The following is a 21,304-nucleotide window of genomic DNA, read 5'->3' on the forward strand; positions in this document are numbered from 1 at the left end:
TAACCAGTAATCTTACTCTCATCTCAAAGCGGCTTTCCATTCATATTAATCTAAGCCGGAAATGGAACTCACCAGCCGACCAGTTGAACGTCAGCAGAGTCCCGAGCCCCGAAACCAAACAGAAAAAAGAACATGGTCAATCATAACGGGAAGGGAAAAAAGCATCCAGTCTTCTTTTTATTACCCGTACGCTTTCTTCACTTTACCGTTCCGTACGTCCGTCACTCAAGGCATTCCGACGACGTTCCCTCCATCCCGCAGACTACATCCTGGTAGCGTGCGTTCTGCTACAGTCAACGGCAACCTGAGCAATGGTATATCGCTGCTCAAAGTTTCGGAACTGAAATGTACCAAGCTCGTGGCTGCTCCTTGCGTCGGTTTGTCTATTTATATTTTGCCATAAATTTTTATCCACTTCCGCTTGGTCACAAATTTTTTGTTTTAGTTTTTCATGTTTATGAGGGTTGTTTGGTACGGAACCCTACGTTGTGTTTTGTATTTTTTACAGATGTTCTTAATAAAGAATCGGTGGCTCTGAAAAGAGCCGATTGTGTGCTTTTTTGTGGTACCAAGCTGGGTGGTTTTGCTTGGAGTTCTGTGCCACTTGTGTGTGCCAAGGAGTTGCTGTTGAGATGCGCGAAGCGTGTTGTTTGCTGAGGATTTGAATGACAAAGAGAGCAGAATTTGGCTTTGCCGCTTTATTTATAATGCATATTTTTTAATGGTGTGCGTGATGACGAAACGATCGATGACCCGTCGAACAATTTGTAGCGATCCGCGAAGGTAGTGATGGGCCACAATCGGAACAATAGTAGTGATGTGCTACAATCGGGAACGAACAAGGGTCGACGCTCTGACACTTCCGTCACAAAGGCTAGGAAGTAAAACTCCTGACGAGAAACTTTCAAAAATAAGAACCAGGAACCACACATCATTGGAAAATATTATTAAGTAAAAAAATACAACATGGAAAATGCGAAAAATGTTTTAAAATGAGGAATTTGTCGAGGAAAACTGTCTGCACGTGTCCTTTTTTTGGAGCGAATTCCATTTTTACGCAATTTCTTTGAAGTTTTTTGACGTTTTTGATAAAAGCAAAGAAGGAAGTGGAACGATTTTCCTCTACTTAGCTTTAAAAATCACCGGAAACACTCTTTTAACTATGGTTGAGTGATAGTTGAAAGTTCGCCGCATTTCTCAAGACTACGCTTCTGCTTGTGAAAGCGTGAAATTGCTCTAGCCGTATAGAGATAAAATGTTGGCCTGAAATGAAACCAGTCGTGCGTTTATGTAAGTAAAACTTTATCCTGCCATCAGGTGCAATGATACGCAGCTGCACTAGGCCAAAAATCCAATTTAATTTCAAGAGGTCTATTTCTTGCTTGCGATGTATCACAAAGCAGCACAGGGCATTGTGGCAACGTTTCAGAGTATTGTTGATTAATTTGTCTCGTGTTACACCTCAATTTACCTTAAAACCACTTTTATTAAAAATAACTTTCCAAGTTTACGTGTTTGAATTGCTTGCACTGACTCTCGCTTCTGATGCCTTCTAGAAATGTCACCTTAAAATTAAAAATATCATGCACTAAACCTAACGACACTTACACATCAATCGAATTTGAAGTTTCATTGGTCGTAGTACGCTCGACACATCTCATTGAAAAAATCTCAAAAATACCATTAAACCGCGCCCAACAGTATGTTCGAAATAAAACGAATAGCTCTCTGACTCTGCAATCGATATCGAACTCACAATACAACAGACACCTCCTGGGGATTTATGAGAATTGAAAAAGCAATTTTTCGTCAGTAATAATAATACAATGCAGGCAACATTTTAATGAAGATGTGTCTAGTGGAACAAACTGTGCAGTTTCATTTCACAAACACAATGACATTCCACCTATGAAGCAATCGAAGTCAAAAGAATTATGTTTTTTTCGTGTCGATGGAATGAACAATAAAAAAAAACTTGCCTAACTTAATAAAATAATACGTATTTTATACACACAAAGCACGTTTTCATGAAATATCAAGCAAAAACATAAATAAGCACCAGGTTTGGAGGTGATCCATGATTGTATGACTTGCACTCTCGAAACCACGTTTTAGAAATCACATTTATCTCCCATAAATAATAAGAATAAGTTTTATTAGTTTATAGCTAAATTCGAATGCTCTAGAACAAATTTGCAAAAAAGCTCAACATCCTTTTACAGATCAACATTCAAATTGATTAATTTTACCTCCACATGCATTTTGTCCCTTACCCGTATGCTGAATGTTTGGATAGATGCTTGCAGAATGACCCTTTCTTAACAAAATTCTTTCTAAAACCTATATCTCTAGAGAAAGCTCTAGAGAAAACTCAGGGTAATTTTCTTACAAATAGTGTTTTGCTTTTTTTCTGCTTTCTTCTCTCAAGTGCACTAAACCACCGCATTGGCCATGCAGTCATCTACTGCCAACGAGAATGAGCCGGAGATGAGCAACCAAGAAAAAGAGATTTTAAACTTAATCCTTTTTCTTCATAGTCCGCCTTCTATTTGTTTTAAGTAGCTTTGCTAGCTACCGTTCAACGTTAATTTTGTTCCAGGAACTAAATGTTCCCGCCACCCGCCAGCTCTTTTAAACCAGTTGATGACCGGAAATGAGAAAATGCTTTTGATTAAAGGACGGTCCAGCCTGTGCACCAGTTCAATTAAGTTTCACAAAGCACTGTGACAGTGGAAAGTGCTGTGTCATTTGTCTTGTGTCACTAAATGCATTGTGCATTAAGTTGTTGCATTCAAGCGTGATGCCCGCGGGTAGCTTACTAGCTTGACTTGATAAATTGTACGATATTTGTCTTGCTTATCCAAAGGGCTTTATCGTTTGCTTCATTTTGCATAATTTAAGAAATCATTTCATGGTTCAGAATAAATTAAATAATAAAAAAAAATTCCATGTCAAAGTTATCAGTCTTTTGCAGCACACTCTTAGCAACAGAACACAAAGATAAGCAACAGTAAACAAGCCTTAAACCCTCATTAAAAATTAACTTTGAAATTGTTGTATTTACTTAGCTTAAACCTAATCTTACACAACCTCAAGTATTCACCAGAGTCGAAAGGAATGGACCTAACGTGCTTCCAGCACTTGACCATAGAGAGTTTATTTAATTTTGCCGATTTCTTGCTTGCTGCCTCACGCAACAGGGCACGAGAAAAGCAGTGCAAACATTTCTAGTCTTTACCAACTCTACCCCGAGTTCCATCACCCATGGGAATGGTCCCAAAGCACGGCTTGAATTTCTTAACAAAATTTCAGTCAGTGCGTTCCCGAGAGGGCTTTGTCACGCGAAAGGTGTAATGAAAGAGCAAAATCAGGTAACTTCAAACCTTGGACTTGCATGTGGCTGCTACGAGTACCGTGCAATAGATACCTGACCTGGACTGAAACCTTCACACGTTTCCCCTGGCACACCGTCCGTTGGTAAGTTGGTAAGAGGGCGTTCTAGATTTTGTCAAACTTTCTTCATTTTAGACGTAACCAATTTCGACTGGGTAAGCAAAATGAAAAAACGGTTTAGGAGTTGCTAAAGTTTACCTCCCAAAGTATATACAATTTTCGGGAAGGGAAACCCCAATACTATGCCAACAACAGGAAAGGAGAAAAAACACTCACACATTTAATTGCAAATCGTGGGCTGGATCGTGTTAGGCCAAATCCGATTAATGATTTTTCGAGGCGAGTTGATAATGAGTTTTCGTGTTTGGGTTGAAAAGTGGGTTCGTTTCTTTTTCCTGCAGGCCTATCCTAATTTTGATCCTAACCATAATTCACCCTCACAGTCAATCTGATTTGTTGCGGTATTTTTACTCCAGTCGATAGTGGTGGAAAGGTATAAGATGCCAAAGTTGATCCGCTTTGTTGGATAATTTTTTGGATTCCGTATCATTCAACTTGCTTTGCATGTAAATCATTTATGCTACAACAGCTCTGCAAATATTGGAAGACTAAGCTTGTAGTAATTCTATTTGATCTTTCTATTAGGCTAATCCAACAGTTTTATGTAGCTCGGAATTTCGGAAGGAATCTTTATTGTTGTAGGTTTGCATAGCTAATAATATGTACAAAATTCTTACTATTAATTAGACGATCCGTTTGATGTTATTTGTTTATGGACGCAGTATTAATTGAAGTCAAATTTCGTATGATGTTTCAGGCTTAAAACGTTATTTAAAGCTCCTCTCTTTACACTCTTCATGCTGATATAATCCAACACTGTAGCAACAAACAAACATATTATGTTCCCAGCAATGAGCCAAAACCCATAGAGGCTTACCGTTTCGTAGAAGCTCGTGCCGCTGTGCTGATGATCTGTCGAGGACAGGATAAAACGAAGACACTGGGCTGCACTGTGCGAAAACAAAGAGTGTATTACACGAAGGTGACGAACGTTTCCTCCATTGTTTCCGGTTATAAAATGTCTGGACAGCTGCCGGTTCGCGTCGTTTTCGTTGGCAGTGGCATATGTCGCTGGCTGCCCTGGCGGCGGCTCCCCGGTCCACAGTAAACAATCTGAAAATGGTACAAAAAAAGACAGGAAAAACACACGCACACAATGAAATGGTAGTAAATCTCTCATGAGAGCTAGACAAACGAAAAGACGGCCGTTCGTCGAATGTTGGACCTTCCCTTCTCGCCCCCCAGAGAGAGAGAGAGAGAGAGAGAGAGAGAGAGAGAGAGAGAGAGAGAGAGAGAGGGAGAGAGAGAGAGAGAGAGAGAGAGAGAGAGAGAGAAAGAGAGAGTCTGATTCGCTGAACCCATCCGTCAACAAACAATGGTGGGTGACATGATGGTGGCGATGCTCCCAGCGGATGGTATGTGATGGTTGTTTATTGGCGAATACTTTGCCGAAACAATAATCCATAATCTTGCGTGCCAGATCGTGTCCATGTGCCGCCAGCCTTTTATATTCGCCAGGCATACACCACGGTGCGTTGGTATAGCTAAGGGATTAGTAAGTGTATGTTTATTTTTGAGAAAGACAATGAATGAAAACTCGATTACGATACTCGTACAAAGAGAAAAGAATCGAAGAGACTATTTGCTTAAGAGTGGAAATTTTGTATGTCGATGTGCATGTTTGGTGAAACAATAAGCTTTGTAAATATTGCCTTTCAAGCAAGAATAGGAAAAGCTTTCGTAAAGGTAAGGTAAATTCTTAGACATTTAAAATGCTCAATGCACAAACCATTGATAGTACGCAGCTATAGCCTTTTCAATCTCGCATCGGGTTAGGTTATGCAAAAAATGATTCATACAATGGTTAAATTCAAGCTGAATTTCAATCACATCTTCTCTTTCCAACTATCCGTTACAAAGCTGGTACAATCATTTTTGAAGAGTAAATTAAAGTTTGTACATGGTTGTCGGTACGAGCAATGTTGCACCATGATGCAACCGGATCAAGCCAACAAATAAAAATAAAATAAATTGCAGCAAAATATTGTTACATCCTCACGACAAGAGTGTTGTTCTGGACCACAAAAATCCCTGCCAACACCGGCCCTGACATAGCAGAATAAAGCAGCAGAAGAATAATGATTATGGTGCAAAGTGTTTATGAGCAAGTATGCAATTAACTCTGATGAATGGGCATGCGTAGAATGATGTTGGTGGTGGTGGTGATAGTGTAAAAGTAAAATGTTTCAACGCTGCACTGCAATGCACAAGGCCGCATACCGCATACCACATTGCACAAGGCCAGCACCAGCGTTTGCTTACAGTTGGAGACAAGTATAGAAGGCAAACTAACATAAGCTTCCTATGCTGTCAATTTGATCCCACTCTGCTCTTAAGGGATGATAATTTATCATTCAAATTAGTCACTTTCAAGCTTCACACAAATGGTAGGTGCAATAAATCATTTAATCTCTGTTCTGTGTTTTTTTATGGTGACACTGTGAGCTTAAAATCGATTCTGTATGGATGTTGTGCATTGTGTTTGATTAATGCAGGTTTTGAATTATCGCCTTTGTGGTTTCATTATATCATGACTGTTGAAATATTTGTTGAAAACCCTGTTGGGTGCTTCGAGACGGATTAATGAAATTCAGTTTCATAAAAAATATTCGAGAGCTTTTTGAATCTATACAATTGTTATATTGATACTAATGATACACTGTAAGGGTGTACATTTTTTTCTTGAATCCTGAAAGCTGTTGATTTGGTTGCTCTTTTTTTAATTTATTTTGCTCTTCTTGCACTATACGAAGCTCTTAAACCACAGTCAAACTACCGTTTCAAATAGAGACCGCAATTGTTAATGTTTACTTTTCAGACGATTTGCCAATTGTCGTTAAACTTTCTCCTGTGGCCGCTAATTACACCTCACCGTACCAAATTAACGACTAGCAGTGTTAGTAGTCAAAGAGCGTACTTAGTGCCCAACGGAAGTACGATATATACATTTTCTTTTCAGAATTACTGTGGCATGTTCTGGTACGATCTCAAAATCACAATAGTAGCCGCAGTGCACGCGTGCAGCATAAAACGAAAACATTTAGACAAAGCATCCCACACTCAATCTAATCTAATCAATCCACAATGGGCATTTGCCGGGATGAAATTCAAAAAATCAACTTTTTAATAGAGCAATTCCAAACAATAGGTTTTAATACTAAGGGTTAGACTAAAAAAAATACCACATATGAGCTCTTTATCTTTTCTGGTTCTCTAGAAAAGACCTCTCAAAGTCGAGATTTGTTAAAAAAAACGCAGAAAAATCTTCACTTTTTTGGAAAACTTTGAACCTTTGTAACTTTTTCAAATATGAACCGATTTTGATAAATTTAGACATTTTATAAAGGATATTTAGTACTCTTTATAAACACTTGAAAAATGTTTGAGTTAAGTTAATTTTATGCAAAAATATACGATAATAACTGAAGAAACCTCCTGAAAATTTTCATTATTTTAATTTTTGACTTGATGCCATTATGAAAGTGGCGTAGAGTGGCGTTGTCTCATATTTGTCACATAATAGTGTAATATATATACTATCAATCTGTGAAGAAATATTCTGCGAAAGTTTGCGAACGCGAATTTTATTCAAGTTTTTTCACATCAACTTTTTCTAAAAACAGACACATGCGTAACTAGGCGGCTCCATAGGTGCCTAGTATAACGTATGTCGTGTTTTCTACAAAAAATATATTTTACGTGCTTCTGATCAACTTTTATTTCAATTACGATGCTGTGTATCTTAGTTTCAGCTCATGTACTTATCTTATATATAAATTTCTATTCTAACCTAGCTTTATTATTAAATATAATGAAGCAAATCAGAACCAAATACCTTTTGGTCCTACTCCAGATTACAGACGGCTATAAGGAAAATAATTCCAAAATTATATGCATAGCAGGAAAATGTTATGAATGCACTAGCATCTATTGGCATTTTGGGAGAAGAAACTTCCAAAAGTCATGATAAACTAAATATAAGGATAGAGGGGAGTATGCTACAAAGAATAGTTTGCAAGAAAAAAATGCATCCAGAAGGACATTTTGTATAATGAGCTGTATTCCTCTGATTCGTTAATCAGTTCAATAACAGTAGCTACACGCATTAAAACAAAGACAGGGTTTAACTTTACAAATGAAGTAAATACTTAGTTTGTAGCTATTGTTGAATTTTGATTTTTTCAGATAGTTGTAAAACCAAGAACATCAGATTTTTATTTTTATCATCCCTTCTGAAGGCAGTTCAGGACTTGGAAAAGTATTCAATATTGAATGATATTCAATATTGTGATATCAATGCCCAGGAAAATGTGTAATTCCTAATTTTTTAACAACCGATTTAAAATTTTGACCTTCAAAGACAAACAATATGTGCTGCTTTTCATGACGAATTAGGGAACTTTATTTCAATGTACCTGCTCTAAATAATTATTTAAATGCCTTTATTCATGTCTTTAGAAATGTGAATTAGACGTTAGGAGCTTGTAATACCTTCCACCTAAGTTGTGTATGTAAATTTTCAATATTTGTACTACGTGTGAGTAAAAGTGATGAGAATTAGCTACAATTGTCCTATACAAAGCGGAAAAAATTATCTTATTCAAAATTATTATGTTTTGTTCATATATTATGGAACATTACAGTATATTTTAAAATGGTTTATACTATTAGCAACAAATAATACAAGAAAAAACACACAAAATGAATAAAACTAAGCAAAGATCCCTTAAAACACTATTTTAAGTAGCGCCACCTAGTGGTATGGATACGAACTACGTATAAAATGTTATTTACTATCATAATACTTTACTACAAACGATAAAAACTAACAAATTCTGCCAAAATAATTTTATCCCGCAAATTGTTCTAAACTGCCCATTGTGCAATCGCAGCAATCTGTTCCGTCGCTATCCATCCACCATTCCCACCGATGCTTTCTTTCACTCGCTGTACCACAAGGACGCCTTTTACCAGTGCTGTGTGCACATTTTTTTTGTTGTGCGCCAGTTGCATGTTAAGATGTGAAGCTCGGTATGAAAGCAGCCACCACACAATCACAACCAACAACCAGGGACGCCAGCAGCTCGTGCAGCACACGTGTAAAGTAGAAGCCGCAGCAAGCGCAGCTGCAATTAGTTCACTGGAGCACAGGAGCCAACATTCTTATCAACGCGACCCTTTCCTTGTGTCACATCCGACTGCTCCTCATCAGACCGGTATACATATGCACATGTCCCAACAGGGGAAGTCTATTGTGTTGTGTTACAATAAGCAACAATTTTCCCGCGGGGAGCGAACAGTAAAGTTAGTCAGAGCAAACCCAGCTGTTCGAGTGCGCTGAGATACATATTCACGTCGCTACGAAGAAAAGGGAATGAAAAGCTCTAAAAATAAGAATCGCGATGAAGATGCAGCAAGGAAACCACGGAACTCATTTTGTGTGAACCCATAACTGCGACCTTGTTTGTCAACTCAACAGTCAATCAGGAAACTAAACATGAAAAGCACATGCACCAAGCGTATCAGTCTGCTTTACATTCCGATGCCTTCACCGCAACAACTTTCTCTGGATCCTTCTTTATATTTCTTGGAAGAGTTTCATTCGCCATCTGTTTGGCAATCTTGTGACAAGCAACGAGTTTGTGGAAAATGAACTAGTCGCAACGCCCAGGCTGGAAGAGCAAATGTGGAACAATGCGTTTTCAATACGCGGTTTGTTGAGAAAGCTGAGCGCTCTTGTTTGATACAATTTTATGAACTTTGTCATCTGCGCATGAACACATAAATAGGAATCTGGTTCATCGTATGCTTAGCGGCGTAAAAGAGCGTTGAAACCAAATTGATTTCTCATTGTTTGTGGAAAGTTAACAGGGAGACGGACCAGAAAGAAAATAGTAAAATAAATCGCCACGATCTTAAGAACATTATGAACGATGTAACAAACTACTACAACAGATATTAAATTCACTCGTAGATTCATTTACAACTGTGTCAACTTTTGTCTCAGTACATATTGTACATACACTGTGTGTTTATTACAGTGAAGGGAGAAACGGACCCTAGTGTTTTCTATACTGTTTGGTAAATATCATTTTGTTTTCATTTGGTCTTTTTGCTTTATCTAACTTATTTTATCGTTTGCCACAGACCAGGGACATAGTACCCCTAGCTATAACAGTTAAACTTTGACAAGGGTGCCGGGACCAAAGGGAAGATGAAATCTCCCCGGATAGCTTGGTTGGCTGGTTTGAAACAAGGACGAGTTCCATTGAATACCTGGCTGTTCTTCCGAAAGGACGAGTTGCTATTGAATAGAATTTGCAGCATTTGTCACATTGCCATTTGTCACATCGAGCAGCACGCTATCGCTGTCCCCGGTGGGCATGAAACTGTCCAAGTTGTGTTTGCTGACAATTCGCACCAAATATGACAAATGGTAAAATAAAGAAGGGTCTTTCGATTGCTCCCTTTTTATTGGTCGTGGTTTCTTTATTGAGCTGTCGTTCCAACGTATCAGAATGTTTTAAATGACCCACTAACAACAAAATGTTACATTCACTTTATAAAATATACACCACATTAATTTGGCAAAAAAAATGATTTGACATCATGAATGGAATATAAAACATAACCTGAAACAGATTATAATTATTTGCAAGCTTTCACACGATTTAATACCGTATGATACGGATGGAGTTTGCGTTTTATTAGAAGTAAATCTCATACACGCATGTTTCCAATCAATCATTGAATAGGACAGAGCTAGATTTCATCCACAATCGGATGGATATCATTCTTACGTGGTTCAACCATGAGTGCTTTTATTGAACACTAACCTGAACCATAACACCGATCTCACTAACACCTAGTTACATGATATAATCACACATATGTATATATACTACAATCATCACAAACAGAAACAACACTGTATAGTGGTAAATAAAACAAACAGTATTAATGAAACAATACAGAAATTAACGCTCATATACAAATGACCTGCCGAGGTTTGCATCGTTTTGCGTGCGTGCCTAAACGTGAAACGCTCCGTCATGGCAATCTAGAAAATTTGCTGCTCCTATCGCATTGATCCATTGCTTCATGACGTAGGCGAAGCCCACCCGCTTAGAAAAGTATACAAATTCATGCTTCGAATAGGCGGCAGCAGACATGCAACAGCTTCATTCGATGGGGAATGGATGATTTACAAAACTGCGTCATACGGTTGGCAAAAATTGAATGATTGGTACATTTCGGCGAAGACCAAGATTATCCACCCATGATGCCATGTTTCCTTAGCAATTGTATTAAAGACATAAAAGCATCGTCACTGTAATGAAAAATTCACAAGGTGATCTAGCAGCAAACTTTTCAACATTGAAGCACTGCGGGCATCTCGAGGTAGATCTACGGCTGCATCACAAAACAAGCCAAATTGAAACCACCTATCGGTAGGTTGTAGGCACCCTGGAACCTTTCCTGCACTACGCAGACCACCACAGTCCCTGACACGCCATCGTCTACTCGTAAATAATCCAAACGATGGTGGTCTCTCACCGCTGAATGTGCCGGAGCACTTTAGTCGAGTTTTCCGACCGAGCGCGGAGGATAAAATCATTCCGATGAAAACGATTTAGCGAACAATCGCCACCTCCCACAACGCTCGAGCGGCCTAAGCGACGGTCAAACCGTGAGGTCTCGTTTCGGCATTGTGTCACTACCGTTCTACGGTGGTTTTGGACCGTGAGTGTTTGCAGGCTGCACACACACTGGCACTTGCAACCTACGTTTTGCGTGTCTGCCTTTTCTCGGGGCCTGCCGTTCTGCAGCAAAATGTCACGCCAACGCCACTTCCGGCAGTCCATTCGCCATGGTTTTAACATTATGGGCTCAGAAATGAGTCTCGTATTAAATATTTATCAAGTTAAACATTGAGTCCCATCAGTGTGGTTCAGCGGTGTGTTAGCACTGGGAGGCGGTCAGGCCGTGGTCCGGAGATGGCCTGCCAGCAAGTGTTGGAAATGTGTCTTCCAGCGGCTTAATGATGGTGATGGTGCTGGTGGTGGTGAGGATGGTGAAGCGATGGCAATGCGCGCTGCTGTGCCTATCAACTCTGGTCCCTCCTGCGACAGAGCAGGTTTACTAATGGGAGAAACAATGACGGCGCAAGGTAATGAATCTCGAGAATGAGAAATAGCTTATCGGAAAGTAGGTCACTCAAAGACCACCATCGCGTACGGGCGATCGCTTCGTGCCGGTGGAGTACTTGCGATGCTTGTCTGTGTCACTTGGTCGTAAAATCAAGTTCAAGTATGTTAGACCAAGGGTCACTTGACGGCCAAAATATAGAACACGTTCTGTTTTTCCCACTTCCCATCCTATGGTGTAGTTACAATATGGTGTAACAAGCACAAAAGTGTCATCTTCTATTGCATGCCTTGGTAATGGGGTATTAAAGTACTCATGGGTAATTTTAACTTTTACTCAGTTGGTTGTACCCATGATCTTAAAATTCTCGGAAACAATGCACTAAGCCAAGCCACATCTTTCAGTTTCAAAGTGTTCACCTTTTCAGTGACATTGTTTTGCAATTATGTTGCTTTTCATACGGAACACATACTCACCAAAGATTCTGTGCCCGTTCGTAGCATACATCTGTTTGACATTTTATTGCGAAAACGCTCATACACTTCAGAACGTTGCCAACAAACTTTCCCTTCGATCTGGTGCGTAAACTGTCACGCAAGTTATATCAAGCTCCAACACATAGAAGTGTGACATTAAAACGGCAAATAGCAAACGTTTGGTATGAAAATCAAAGGTATATTTTAGTTGTGGTATAATCTTTGCCACGGACGTTTGCGTTGACATGGCTGCCACTTAAATGCTATGGAGTTTGGTAATGTGTCAGATAATTGAACGGGTTATTATTTTGGCCACAATCTGCCACTGTATTTATTTGAAAGTCGGTAGAAAGATATGAAAAGAATGATATTTTTTTGAAAGCAATTTGATAATACAATCGATATATAACTTCAAAGGGTTATTTATGCTTCACCAAAGCTTTTGCTACTTTCATGACTTACTACTACTTACGACTACTATCATGGGTAGGTTGAAAATCCTCTTGCAAACAGCTACACACGGTACGAAACGAATGATCTTCGCCTACTCACTGCATTGAACACAACACTGAGCACTTCGCTTTGCAACACGTCGTTGCTCACAGCTTTTCTACCATCATACGATTATTTCTCATTTGCCTTTTTACAGACACACAAACACTTTGACCTTGGCTGGGAGCTCCCATGGTGTTGTGAGTAGCGATAAAAACAGCGCACAACCACCATCCCTGACCGTGGGCGGTCAACACTTCGCTTTATCCTGTTCGTCGTTTGCATTAACCTTTAATCGTTCGGGAAATCATTTCAAAACAGACAGAGTACTTGCACGACAATTTGCTTCGGGCTGGTACACCTCGACCCTGGATTTTCTTTGGATGTGCGTCTGTATGCTTTGCCTAGTTCCTCTGTATGCTTTGCCTAACCTGATCGGACGAACTCTTTTGTGCAGTGAAAAGGTCTTCATCGTTGGTTCGTTGAATCGTTTCCCATTTTCCTAGCACGAATTAAAATCGTACTCTTATCGTGTGGCAACGATTACACGAAAGTAACAAGCCAATGGTGATGCATACTGCCGTTGGTGCGAACATTATGAATACACCGGCGAATCTCTTTAGCTTCGGGGTGGCCGTCAACCATGAATGCACATGACATCAGATACATTGCACATTTTTCTGAAGTCGAAGTAACTTGCCGACGAGCAGTGGTGACGCGTGCGGTTTCCGAGATACACACACGCTCGCTGTAAGACAGAATATTGATGTCCAAACTAATGATACAGCGATTTTGTGACCTTTTGGATTGAATAGAGGACTCTAGCAACTGGTTTGTGACTTTTGAACTTTATATGGAAAACTATTACCCATCAAAACTACACCGAACTGCAATCTATTCGGTTTATCAATCTATTATTTACCCCTTTTTTATTTGTCGTCTTCTAGGAACTTACCAGACAAGCTTTTACTACCTCAACGCCCAGCAATTAAGCATCATATATCAACTCTGTACGTTGACAGTAAGTAGCTGTTATCTGCTGTGGCCAATCGAAAGCAACACGTGTGACTAACAATGCGATCAGGTCATACATTTACGCACAAAGCGCTCTAGTAAAAGGAAATGGAAGCAAAAATGCCATACTGAATAGCTCAATTGAGATGGTGACAGAAACGATGATCAAAATCAAAGCCCTTGCCAACTCGGCACCGACTCGACGAAGTTTCACCGTCTGGTTGCAATCGTTTGATGTTACGACTCTATTTACACTTTCTCTCTTTAGCAAACCCAGTGCGGATAAGTCCAAACATTATATGATTGAGATAAGATGCCTTTGATTGATGCGAACTTCCATGAGCATACGTAATCAGAATGTCACCTCACACAACAGGACCGGAAATGAAATCACCAAGACCCTGGGAGCACACTGCAAATGCATCCACTCTATTCTTGCATAAAACAAACTAACGATTTTCACACGTTCCACTCTCAGAAGGGAGCTCTAAGCTAGCAATTTTTCTGAAAATCCATCCAAGGAAAAACAGTCCACATTTCGACGAACGAAAGATACATAATTTCATTCGACATACGTTGCGATTCTTCTGTCAGCCAACTGTCAGGCACTGCAATATCCACAATTTGATATTCAAACACAACAGTCAACAGTTCGTGGTAAGCGTGTCGGATGCATAAGACATGATTGGAATTCGTCGTAAATTTAATCTTTTCACAAGTTCTGGTGAATCTTAATGTATGCTAAGAATGGCACAACGGCTATTAGGCATTTGTATTTTTGTTCTTCATTACTAAAGTTAAGATAAAGATTTTCATAAAAACCCATCGCACGGCGTGTTGCAGATGTTATTTAAAACCCTTTGTTCAGCATCGATTGCGATCTTGTTTGCGTTGTCAGCTCCATTCGATACGGTTTTTGTCTTATAAGCTAATGTAAAATTTCACTCCTGTCACAAAGATCAGGTTGATTACTTTTTCCTTGAGGCAAACGTCATGTTTTACGACCCTTTGCAGACTGACCAATAAAATACAACCCGTAAGCCATGTGTTGACACAGGCTCCATCCAACTGCAAAAGCTGCAAAATGCAAATTAACACCGAACGATCGACCCTCTCCCCAGCCTCGGTGGTCCAGTAGTATCGATGAAAATCAATTCTGTTTCCGGTCACGTCAACCGGAAAACACACTCATCACACGAAGGAGTCGCAAACGAAGGCAAAAACACGTGAGCAAACTTTACCCAGGTTCCTTAAATTCCTCACAGTGGTTGGTTAGGAAAAGGAAACAGGTTTAATGGCAGGAAAAGGGGACCATAAGAATGATTTTACTTGATTGTTTGATGCCATTGGTTGATGAAGATGTTTTTATGCCAATTTTAGTACATCATCTTAGGTTGAGAATCGTGCAGGTTTTAGCATAAATAGGGCTCCTGGTTCGAGTTCCTAATGAAATATAAGTAATTGTTACCAACATGCGTGTGCGTAAACAATTTCAATTTTGTTATCTATTTGTGCCATGCTCGAGCTTCTCAAAGATCGACTTTCACAAGAAAAAGATTTTGTTCCGTTAAAAATACATTCTGTTGAACTAAAATGAGCGAATAAAACCTTCGGTATGTAACGTGTGACGGTACTTCCAACATCCTAGGGCGAGTAATTTAGAGTCTGTACATTTGTAATCCATCATGGAAACATCTCTTCTCAATGTATTGATTTACAAACATTCCCGAAAACCAAACATTGCTCAGGATCTATGAGCTAAGCCTCGTTGTAAAGGTATATTGTGTTCATTAAACAAACTCCAAAGCAAACAATTGTTTATTTTGAAGCTATACAACCAACTCTACTAAACAACATCATTTGAGACATTGTTTGCCCCAAAGTACGAAAATCAAAACCCGATTGCAAAATACGATTACATTCTACGAAGGCTCAAATGTACTGTCAACAAAAATTCCGAGAAAAAAGCAAAGTAAGATATACATTATTGCTTCTATTGACACAGTAACAATGTTTTTATTATCTTTTTTTATTATCTTTTGTTTTTTAGAAATGAAAATACCCCAAAACATTGTCACCGTTTACGGTCCTGGCTTATCTTGAGATCTGTTTTTTTAATAGAAAAAATCCGTGACATGTTTGGTGGGGAAAAGGAAAAGGATAAAGCACCACGCCCAAGAAGATTCTCAGCAAGTGAAAATGAGAACAACCGCAAACCATAAACCACAGTTTTGGTGAACATTGTTTCATCCAAAAGGGGGAGAGTCTGAAGCTATACAATTTTCCACAACGCTGGTACCGCAATCTTACCCAACAAAACATAATGGAATGACAAATGGCTCCCCGCGGTGAGATGATTAGTCACGACAACTAAACCACAGACAATGAATATAACGATGAAAACATCACAGCTCCCTAAGCCCAGTGCCTGATGCGAAGGGGAACCAACTGAACAAATCTGATCGATAGCGTGAACTAAAAAAACATAACCACATTAACCTCAGGGTACCTTACATGTAAACCTACCTTACGAAATGCTTTCCGAAAGTTTTCACGGACAGGAACGCGTACAGCAGCGGGTTTATACAGGAGCTCGTGTATGCCAGCACGTGCGAGACGATTTGTAGTGAAATTTTAAAATGCGTGTCTGGTTTAAAGACGTCCACGCTCTTTAGGACCAGGATGACCTGAAAACATGAAACGGAATCAAGAGAATGAGAGAAAATTTACTAAACTGTATTTCACTGAGAAGCTACATTCGCACATAAGGAAACGCAAATTTTACACAGAAATAGGGAGTGTCGTAAAAGTTGTGTTAAAGCTTCTCAATTCCACTTCCAACTGATGCTGATCATCAAACGATAACTGTTTAAAGCGAACAGCCATGTCTGGTGTCGGCACGTCCGCTTTTTGAACAAATTACCATCTGCAAGCAGTTGTGTTGCGTTATCAAAAGCAAACCTACTTCCATAAAATAACACTCCGAACTACTTCAACTGCCCTTAGTGGAGGCTGCAAAGCAATTATCATTTTAATGAGATTGAATTTACAGCGTGATGTGCAGTAACAGGTTAACCCCCTTTTTACATGGTGTCCGATGCATCTCGTTCCTACGAAGCATAAAATTGAAATAGGGACACTGTACTCTGGTACAGTAGAGAGCCGTCCCCCATGTCGAGCACTGCTCATGACGAGCCGGGATTGCCGCCTTACTATCTAACATGGCACGTGTACTCAACGGCAATCGGTTTGCCTGACGTACAACACACACTCAAGACACACATATAAGGTCGTGCTAATCTAGAGTATGCAAACGAAATTAAATGGGTTGCATAAAAGCAGCTGGAATTTGAGATCGGATTAGATCCATAATGTGTATAATTAATATTAATAAGCTTTCTTCAATATTCTAAGGATCTTTTTTCATCTGTTTATCTTGCACTCACTTGATTCTACAGCGTTCATGACCTGATTTCTGTCGTGACTGTCAAAAACTGGTAAAAAAAAACTAGTGTTTGTCCTTCAATGCATCCTTCACTAACTATGCATCAAATAAAACTGATGCCTTTTTCATCTAAGCTAAAGTAATTTGTTCCTCGCTCAGAAATACATCAAAGTGCAGTATTTGGCTGGTTGGTGGAATAGCATGGAATGGAATATAGAAATACTAAATGCAGTGCACTGACGGCTGCCTCTAAACCTAACTACAATAACCACACACTCACACACACACACACACACACACACACACACACACACACACACACACACACACACACATACACAACCGTATGCAGATTATTGTGCCCGTTTTGCAAAGCTGTTAATGGATCTCTGGTGCTCTACCGTACTATGATATCAAACGGAATGGGCAACGGTGTCGTTTCGGAGCTACAGTTCAGATGGTGGTTATCATCCCGATAGTACCAGAACAGAAGATAAAACGGAACACCGTTTCAATCGGATTTCATCCATTAGTTTGGGTACAGCGAATCCACCGAGTACGTACCATTTCATTGTGTGGCTGAATGGTTGTGCAAAGTCGAAATCAAATTTGTTTACAAGCTATTAGCAAGTGGAGAGTGGAACATACAATACATCTGGCTGTTCTAAGAGTTTTTCAATCAGAAGCGTGTAAATTATGCTAGGATTTACAAACATTTATTGCAGAAAAACAGATCTTATCACAGATTTGTAATGATTTAGCTTAACGTTGCGGTTACCAACGATTTCAAAGCTACTTTTATGATTCCTTTATCAGAATGCACCTTCGTTGTTTTATTCCAAGCGATTTAACAAGAATTCAAATCAGTTGTGCTCCAGGAAATATCATAGCCACAGATATGAACTTTAATACAACGATCAAAGAGCGTTTAAATCGGCATGAGCAATTGATCATCGTTTGTAGTTGCATTTCTATTTGTGAAGCAGAAATATTCACCCCCACAGCCATGGTCGGTAAATCATTCAATTAAACACCAGTAAATCCCTTTGTAAACCATTAATAATGCAGACAACAATCGGTTACATAATTCCCCGAACCTCCACTGAATGATTATGAATTTTGCATCCCTTTTCGCTTTGTTCGTTCGCCTAAATCACCCACTAAGCAGTATCAATCAAATGCAATCGGGGTCAGTTCATACGCATGCCAGCACAGCCCGCCTGTCAGCATTTCGGGTCATCCATCAATCACGGCACTCTGATCTGATTCGCACCGTCACGTTACGGGTTCCTTGATTTGATTTGCTACAATTTATTAAACACATTGCGTACGTGTATCGAAAAAACCGACCGATGGCCAGAGGATCAGAGACGGATTAGGGTATGCAAGTATCAAATACAGGGAAACGATACGTCCCAAAGGTTGAGCCGACCCGACTGGTCAGCTACGGAATGTAGAACACATACCGGTTCCTGATACGGCCTACCGTTTTACTATCCTACATCACTGACCCATACAGACACACAAACACACAAGGATATAGGCGATTGAGCAATTGCATTGTGGTGCTGGTACTGATGGTTTTGATGGTAGTGGTGACATTTGGTTAATGTTTGTAAAAGCGGCCCATTAAACTACGGGCTCAAAAATGTTTCGTTCCATTCGCTTGGAATTCGGTACACTGGGTAGTGGGGTGGAATTTACGGCGTCCTGTACGATCGGGCAACGATGCCACCCATTTCATGGATTATTTTTTGTTGGGCTGAAACCATGTTGATGACTCAAAGACGGTTGTTCTGGTTTATGGCTATGGTTGTAAAGGAAAAGGGCATTAGAATGATGATACGAATAGCTGGTGTGCTTGAATTGGCTCACAGAATGAATTTAAAAGAACCATGTCATGCTGTCGTTTCACATGATCAGCTAGGCAAACAGCAGCACGGCAAGTGTGTATTGGTAAGTCTATATGCTGCATGCATAATATGCTAGAGCATATACGCTTGACAACATAAACATATGCAGATCGAGTTTTATATTTTGAATTTAGTTATTTCATTAATATTCAGTTCGAATAGAAATAAAAAACACCAACATTAAGTTATCACCAACATATAACACCGTATTGTGAAAGTATTGTAATGCTGTAAACCTTCAATTTTTCTCCAGTCTCCAAAGCGACGTAATTTTCCCGCACAATTGAAAACAATGCGATGCAGAAGGCAGTGGCAATCGTGGATTGTCAAGTGTTTGCAAGCAAAATGTTCAAACTCTTAATGGCCCAGTCCAATTCAACTTCACCTCGGAGTGAAACTCACCCACAGCCTACAGTAATAATTCGATGCCACCCGATTCCACAGCTATGTTTCTTTCTTCCGCTTCCTAATACCTCGAATGGTTGTGACAGTTAAAGTAAAATCTTAAAAAAAAAAAACACTTTCTTTGCCTATTTTAACTCCATTGTCCAACGCTGCGTGTTTGTGTTTCTACTGTCACCACCATGCTTCATCCTTCCACCCCAAAATGCTCTAATGCTATGACAACCATCGCACAATTAAAACCCGTCTTCACTTCCCTCTCGGCCATTCCATCAATCGCCCACACTTACCTGTATGGGAAACCATAATGAAGCAAACGCTGCCACCACAATCACCACAAGACGGGTAACGCACTTTTTGCCCTTCTTCGATTCGGCCGAACGACCGCCGACCGAACTTCGCCACAGTCGGGACAGCATCCACATATACAGGACGCTGATCAGTATGAGCGGGACCACGTACGAGCTAAGGAAGAACGCGATGTGGAAGGCGGCCCAGGAGGGACTATCTTTTTCGAGGAAGCCCACGTTTCTGTCTCATGGTCGTGGTATTTAAATTTCTGCAACGGAAAATGCAAATGGAAAAGGTGAAACGATGAAAATAAGCATAACCCTGCTTTTGTATCACATATCTTAGAATGTGCCGTCATTCGATATGTTTCTTCTTAATTCCACACGAATCATTTGAAGTGAGCTATTTCCTTCCCATCAGAAACAGCATTGTTTTTGCATTGTAGAATAATAAGAAAAAAAGGCTTTCACCCAAGCGCGGTTTTGTAGCTGCTTTATTGTAAATTAATTTTTTTCCTTTTCACATGCGACGAAGTTTAGTGAACCAAGACGAAGCGCTCAAACAAGGTGTGCTTCTTGTCCCTTTTTGTGCATTATACTCGCTGGTAACACGTTGATTCTTGGCTCCTTCCCCTATTGTTTTTCATTCATCGCCTTCGGTCGCATCAATTTAGCCGCACCTGTTTCTCGCTCTCAATACCTCAGCAATGATGCCCTGCCATCCTATATGAGTGCAGTGGTGTCATCACTTCCGAGCCCGTCAAACGATTCTCGAACACTGGCAGTGGTGCCAACAGTCTATACATTTCATAAAAAGTGCTTTCTATGCTCTAGAGTAAAGACATCCATAAAGAGAATTTAAATACACATGACTCGGCTGAACCCGTACGAGTGAGTGCATTTTTGTGAGCTTTTTCGTTTGTTTAGCCCTCGCGATCGACACGATGACTGTTGTTTTCTTGAAAAGGAAACTGATGACTCAGCAACCTTGCAAATTCGTTTGGAAAAAGGAATTTATTTATTTCTTTATTAACGTTATCGGGCAATAGGCCTAAATAACAGATACAAATTCTTAATTAGTAAACAACTTAAACATAAATAACACTAGCCCGTTACAACTGACGAAGGTGAGAAACAGGGATATGAAAATCTGCAGATGATTCAAGTCTATTGTAGCTGACACACATTTTAATTAAAGGATCGTTAGCGCCAAATGAAGAAGATCGAAATGGGATCCTGATTAAAGACCTACTTCTAAGATCCCTGGTAGGTGCAGAAAAACTGATCAGATTTAAAATTTCAGGTGCATCAATAAGCCCATTTAATAATTTATGCATGAAAATACATTGAGCATTCTTTCTCCTGTGTTCTAAAGTTTCGAGACCAAATAACTGACACCTGACATGGTACGGGGGGCGTGGCATTTGGTTTGACCAAGGAAGACGATAAAACATAGCGCGTGTCGCCTTTTTCTGAACTTTTTCTATCATGTCTATATAGGTCACTTGGTTTGGACACCAAACAACGCAAGCAAATTCTAGTATAGGACGGACTAGGGCACAGTATAACGATTTAAGACAGAAAGGATCTTTAAAGTCAGAAGAAGCACGT

The 21,304-nt window shown here is 39.7% G+C and overlaps 1 pseudogene; it reads right to left on the reverse strand.

The window, feature by feature from the left end:
• Positions 1-4,101: 4,101 nt before the first annotated feature.
• LOC121590659 overlaps positions 4,102-21,304 on the reverse strand; it is a 52,610-nt pseudogene continuing 35,407 nt past the window's right edge.

The sequence above is a fragment of the Anopheles merus genome, chromosome 2R, assembly GCF_017562075.2.
Source record: "Anopheles merus strain MAF chromosome 2R, AmerM5.1, whole genome shotgun sequence".
NCBI lineage: Eukaryota > Metazoa > Arthropoda > Insecta > Diptera > Culicidae > Anopheles > Anopheles merus.